The sequence below is a fragment of the Narcine bancroftii genome, chromosome 8 (assembly GCF_036971445.1).
Source record: "Narcine bancroftii isolate sNarBan1 chromosome 8, sNarBan1.hap1, whole genome shotgun sequence".
Lineage (NCBI taxonomy): Eukaryota > Metazoa > Chordata > Chondrichthyes > Torpediniformes > Narcinidae > Narcine > Narcine bancroftii.
In genome coordinates, this window is record NC_091476.1 from 173,819,790 (window position 1) to 173,825,813 (window position 6,024).

General features: G+C 36.2%; 1 protein-coding gene across 4 annotated transcripts in view; it reads right to left on the reverse strand.

Annotated features, from left to right (window-relative positions):
* Positions 1-6,024, reverse strand: part of thrap3a (thyroid hormone receptor associated protein 3a) — a 200,971-nt gene that overhangs the window by 103,725 nt on the left and 91,222 nt on the right. The window contains exon 1 of one of the 4 annotated variants that reach the window (XM_069895869.1): positions 2,971-3,056. The exons of the other annotated variants lie outside the window; for them this stretch is intronic. The gene's annotated coding sequence lies outside the window, so the exon portion shown is untranslated. Of the gene's footprint in view, positions 1-2,970; positions 3,057-6,024 lie in introns of those variants that run through there. 4 annotated transcript variants of the gene reach the window in all.

Here is a 6,024-nt window from a genome sequence, read left to right on the forward strand (position 1 = left end):
CATCAGAAGAGCATTTTGAGCTGCACTCGTCCTGGCAACTGGAGAACAATCCACCATGTGCCTGATCTGCACAACAGATGGCTTGGGGAAGCAGCTACCAACACAGTATAAGTTGTATTAGTATTCCGGGGAATTGAAAAGGTAACCTTAATTACAGCAACTCTGTTCATGATGTTCAATGTGGCAAACTTAAATAGTGAGGAGAAATCATGCCAAGAAAAATGTAGTAGCAGTTCAGTAAGGAAGATTGCGCAATGTTAAAAATCAGCTTTGCTAAAAGTGGAAGGGAGGCAGAGAAACAAATGTAAAATTAGAGAATTTAGTACTTAAAGAATGGAGGTCTATCTTAAACAAACTTTAGGTTTTGTATTGGGGAGTCAATATTCGAAACCTTACGTTTTGTTACATTATAACTGTGAAGACTGTCCAAAATGAACATCTCTGGAATCTAATTCTGTTAGAAATTTTTCTCTCATTTCTCTTCTTCGATCCTCACTTCCTATATCTCTAAATAAATTAATTAAAAATCCGTGGTTAAATATACTTTTGAGGATATAGATACAATTTAGAAAATATTTTGGTTCAATTAGATTTTCTCTCTAGTCCTTTTTTTTTCTAATAATTTCTTAAAACCTTCCATGATTTGATGCAACTTTTAAAGAACAGTATAGATTGGGCATAAAATGTTTTAAAGATTTATTTGTCAAGGGGAGGTCTCGCTTCCTTTGAACAACTTTCAGTTAAATACAGTCGACCAAATACTCATTTTTTTCGTTAACAGATTAGATATTTTACAATCTCAAATCCATACATTTCCTAAGAGGACTGATAAGAATTTAATCAATGCAATTTTTAATTTGCAACTATTCTATAACAGTTCAATATCTAACATTTATATGCTGTTGGGAATAAGAGAGGCTCCATCAGATAAAATTTTAAAAAAGCTTGGGAACAGGAACTACAGCTTTTAATTCCTGAAGAAACTTGGAATGTAATTTTCAAATCAGTTTTTTTTGTATCCATCACTCTCTCCTACAATTTAAAGTGGTCCATAGGGCTCACATGTCCAAAGTCAAACTATCTCATTTTTATGTGGATGTATCTCCTTGTTATGATAAATGTAGCAATGGAGATGCTTCATCAATTCATATGTTTAGACATGCCAGAGTCTTGAGAAATATTGGATCAAAGTATTTCAAACTTTCTCTGCATTTCTGAGCTGCATGTATTAGCTTTTATTTCTCTTGTGGACAGTGTTGCTCGGATGGAGGGATGTTACCACGCCTAATCAGGCTCAATGGATACATGATGTCAGGTCAGGTTTCAACTTAGAGAAGATTATTAGATGCTCAATTCCCAATTTGAATGTAAATGTTCAAACACTGTGGGGATGCTTTTTTGAATTACTTTCATAATCTTTGATGCGTTATAGGTAGAAATGCTGACCAATGAGGTAATTTATCACTGCTAAAAAAAAATTTCCTTTTTTTGGCCAGTTTCTTTCTTGGTAGTGGGTTTAGATTTTCCTTTTTTAAATAATAAATTATCAATATAATATAATCTGTTTGATTAAAATGTAGAGTACCTTGGATTAAATTGAATGATTCAAGTGTAATAATTCCTTTTCAATTTTAACTTGGATCCATAAATACTCTGAAATTTCAATGTTAATAAAAACATTGAAAAAGAAAGGGAACAGTAAAAAAAAAATCTTGGGGAAACAAAATAAACCCTCGGCAATGCATCACTTCTAACAGAATATGTGAGGTCATGAACGAGAGCTGATAAAAAGTAAATGAACAGAAATTAATTTAAAAAATGCTCCCTTTGCCATTTCTTTTTTAAGTTCTTAATGACCAATATTTTAAAAGTATCACACCCTGATTGGAACACAATTAGAAATAACATGTCGAGTTATGTTAGGCTTATTATTCAAGGGCCCATGGAGAATGGAATAAAAACTTACAAGCGAAGTATCAGAAGACACCATACCGATTAAGGAAAAAATCCAAATACTTTCTCTTCAAAGAAAAGCTGAGATATGGCCAACTAAAATTATGAAATCTGCTACTGCAGAAAATGGTCGTGGATAAAAAAAAATTAATTAGCCTTGCCTTAAATCTGAAAAGTCACAAGACGGACCCACAAAAGTTAGATGAGGAAGGATGACAGGAGGCTCAAGCGGGCCACAAATGCCAGAGTAGGCAGGTATGATAAATGGTTTACTTTCAGTAGTGTATTCTAAATAAAACTTCAAAATTACAAACTATTTTGGTTCGCACTCAGTCTTCACCTTACTTCTTTATACAATGGACACAACTTCACTATTCTGATTTCATCCTTGTAAACCCTTCTTGCACGCTCTCCAGGGCCTCCAAACCCGTTTTAATGAACTCTGTCAGGGTATATTCTCCAGGGCCTCCAAACCCGTTTTAATGAACTCTGTCAGGGTATATTCTCCAGGGCCTCCAAACCTGTTTTAATGAACTCTGTCAGGGTATATTCTCCAGGGCCTCCAAACCCGTTTTAATGAACTCTGTCAGGGTATATTCTCCAGGGCCTCCAAACCCGTTTTAATGAACTCTTTCAGGGTATATTCAAAGACATCTGAATGATTTAACCAATGATATTTCAACACTACCAGGACTGTCTTGAAAATTCCAAATTTTGAAAACTCAATACTTTATTTTTAATCCAAAATTACATTAACAATACTAAGAAGAAAAAAAAAAGAAAAAAAAAACTAAGACAAACAGTGGTGGATAAGAGAATGGGATAGAAGAAAAATAAGACATGCCACCCACATTTCAACCAGCATTGATCCAATCCATGAATTCCAGAAGGTATCAATCAGTATATATACAAAAAGAATGACTAATTAATTTCTTTTCAGTGAGGCAGTTTGAGGCATTTGCTCTTTGAATGCACCTTTTAATACATTCTACAGCAGATAAATCAAGATGTACCAACCGCAGTTTACTTTGGGTAGAAGAAGAATACCAGCCATTATTCTTCCTGCTTCCCATCTTCTGGCCAATATTGCAGATACCTCAAAACAATTAAAAATTTACACCTACAATTCTGTAAAATAAAGCAAAAACAATTCCTGCTTTAACCAAAAATCTAGAAAATCATCCAAAATATAAAAATTCTTCTCACTACAATATGTTGAAAATCTCATTGTTGTAGCATACCTGCTACTCTGATCCTATCAGGATTATTCAGGTTCCCATTTATTTTGACTGAACAAACTCAACTTCATCACCTGCCCAAACTCACATGCAAGTACATTTCAGATATCCATTCTGTTTTTGCCACTAACTCAACAAGGGATTGGACAGTTAGTTCTTCCTGTTGTTCAACAGTGTTATCGCACACAGCCAATGCTGTATTAATAAAGTGTTATCTTCCCATTAACTCATTGGTTTGCATGAACTGGTTGCTGTTAAGCCATGTATAGCATTCAGAGGTCTTGAATCTACAAGAGTCAACAAACTTTAAATTAAAATAAATGCACTGTATTGTAATACTCTCTAACAATCTCCAACTGAATAAATCAAAGGCCATTTAATATTTAAAATCCCTTTAACATTTGGCCTAAGCTTAACCAATTATCAGTAGCCAATCTCAAGTCCACTCCAGCTCCACTACAAGATGGCCTCCCAACTCCACTGTTCAGCTTTCAGTTATTCCAACCACAAATACTGCAAAGCTGTGTATCTTGGCTACTGAAACGTAATCCAAACTTTTATTACCACATCCTTCCATTCCTCAAAATGTTAAACTATGAGCGCAGGTTGTAAAAATCTACCTTGAAAATCTGTTTTTAGAGACTCAGGGCTAATCTAATGGAGAAAGCATTTCTTTTTTTTTGGAATCCACATTGACGGGACATACCTTAAAATCAGAGGTGAACTATTCAGGTTGTAAATTTGACAAGATTTTCTACCTTCCATACAGAAATCTGGAATATTTCCATAATGAATGCTAGGATAATTAAACATTTCAAAACTATCTGTAATGTTTTTGTGTCTAGAATCAGCTCAAGAAGCTGAACATTCTACCTAAAGTTCTATTTTATTCCAGGAAGATCAAAACAAAAGTAACTTTATTCCTCAATGCAATTCTCCAAATATAATATCCATTCTCTACCCCCTCCCAACTACAGAAAAAGCCTGGACTCTACCCAGTGCAGCCTGAAGTACAAGCAATTCCTCTTCCAAGAACCTACTTTACAGTTACAATTCATTGATAACAACTGCACTTTTGAAAACTTGAATTATTGGCACAATCCTGTACCACAAACCACATGTGATGGAATATAGATATGTTTTTGGGAGATAAACTGGGGAAAGGTTTGTTAATGTAGGTCACAAACAACACTTTAAAACAGATCTTATTTAAAATACTGGAGCTCTGCTAATGCTAGGCATGTTGGGGACTCAGAGCCTTTGCAAAAGCTTTGGAGAGTGCCCAAGAGACTTCACTAATGGAATGTTGTTTACAAAAAGTCAACAGATGAAAGAGCTTGTTGGAGCCACCTTCTGTCTGGAGGGGAACTTGCTGTTCTAAGAAGGTCATGTGGTTTTGCAAGCAGAGAGAATTAAACAGGTTTTCTCTCAGAAAGAGAGACAGAGATCTCTTCTACAGTGTTACAGTCAGCAACAACAGCTGGGACAGGAACAGGACAAGCTGGCAAGCTTGTGGAAAACCCCATTTGGGGTTGTGAGTTCTTAGTTCAGCCTGGTGAAAGGCCTTGTGATTCATGCAAGAGAGGATTAGCTGTCTAATGTTTCACTTGGAATAAGCGAAACAAGAAGGAACTCTGTGGTGACCTGAAAGAAAGAGGTTATCATCTGGAAAACCCTGACGGGGCAAGTTTCGTCAGCAAGACAATGAAGTGGCTGGGTGTCCATCGTACAACAAATCTCTCTGAAAACTGACAAGAACCTTCCTGAGCGGTAACATTTACCTTTCAAGCACCAAAGCCTGGTGAACTTTATAAATGTTAAATTCTGTGCACAGTGTAAGAATTGCCTACAACCAGTGAACTTGGAGGAATGAGAAGTGAGATTGGACTGTGAATCAAGGAACTTTTCTGAACTTGCACACACACTACATACACGTGCGCTTAGAAATAGAAGGGGGTTAAGTTAGGTTAGTTAAGTCAATACTGATAAGTTAAAGTGTAATTCTATTTTCATGTTTAAAAATAATTCAAAGCTACTTTTATTTAAGTAACCATTTGTCTTGGTAAATATCTATTGCTGCTGGGTTTTAGGGTTCTCTGGGCTTGTAACACACATCACCTGGAAAGCATGGGAGCAGCAGCAGATTAAATCAAGCATTGCTTCAACCTGTAACAGCCGCTCTACTTGAGAAGAGGTTGACTCAACTCCATTTCTCTCCTTCCTCTTTGCTGCCCACAAACAACAATGACTATTACCCTCTATATTGTCCTCTATTACTTCATTTGTATAGAGAAGTCATCCAAACATTCCTGTAGGCTCCCCTCCAAGTTGCACAACATATTTAATGTTCATTGACTGTCGCTGTTAACAAACTCCCAACTTAATAGCACCTTCACAATTCAGAATGCCTCAGGAAATAACTCACCAACAGCAAGCCTCCTTGAATGAGTAACAAATATTAATCCGAAGTACCTACATCATACTCATAGTAAAGATTTCTAGATGAGTGACTTTCACAAATAGAAACTCTAGTTATAACCCAGAGTCACCGAGACCGTTTGTAACCTGGACAACGCAACAGGCAATTCTGAGCCATTCGGAAAGCCGCAGTTAGGGAGCCTGCAGTATTCAACACATTTTTGAATAATGCTACTTTCCTGAAGATATTATACAGAATTACGTATTTGGAACAAAAGCTGGCTAACAATCTAGTTCCCGATTCCGAGGCAACACAGTAGCTTTGAAAAGCTAAGAATGACAATCTTTACTCTTTCAACTCAGAACAATGTTTGCCAATGACCCATCCTGTTTGTCAAGGAAGGTTTGGCTGCTA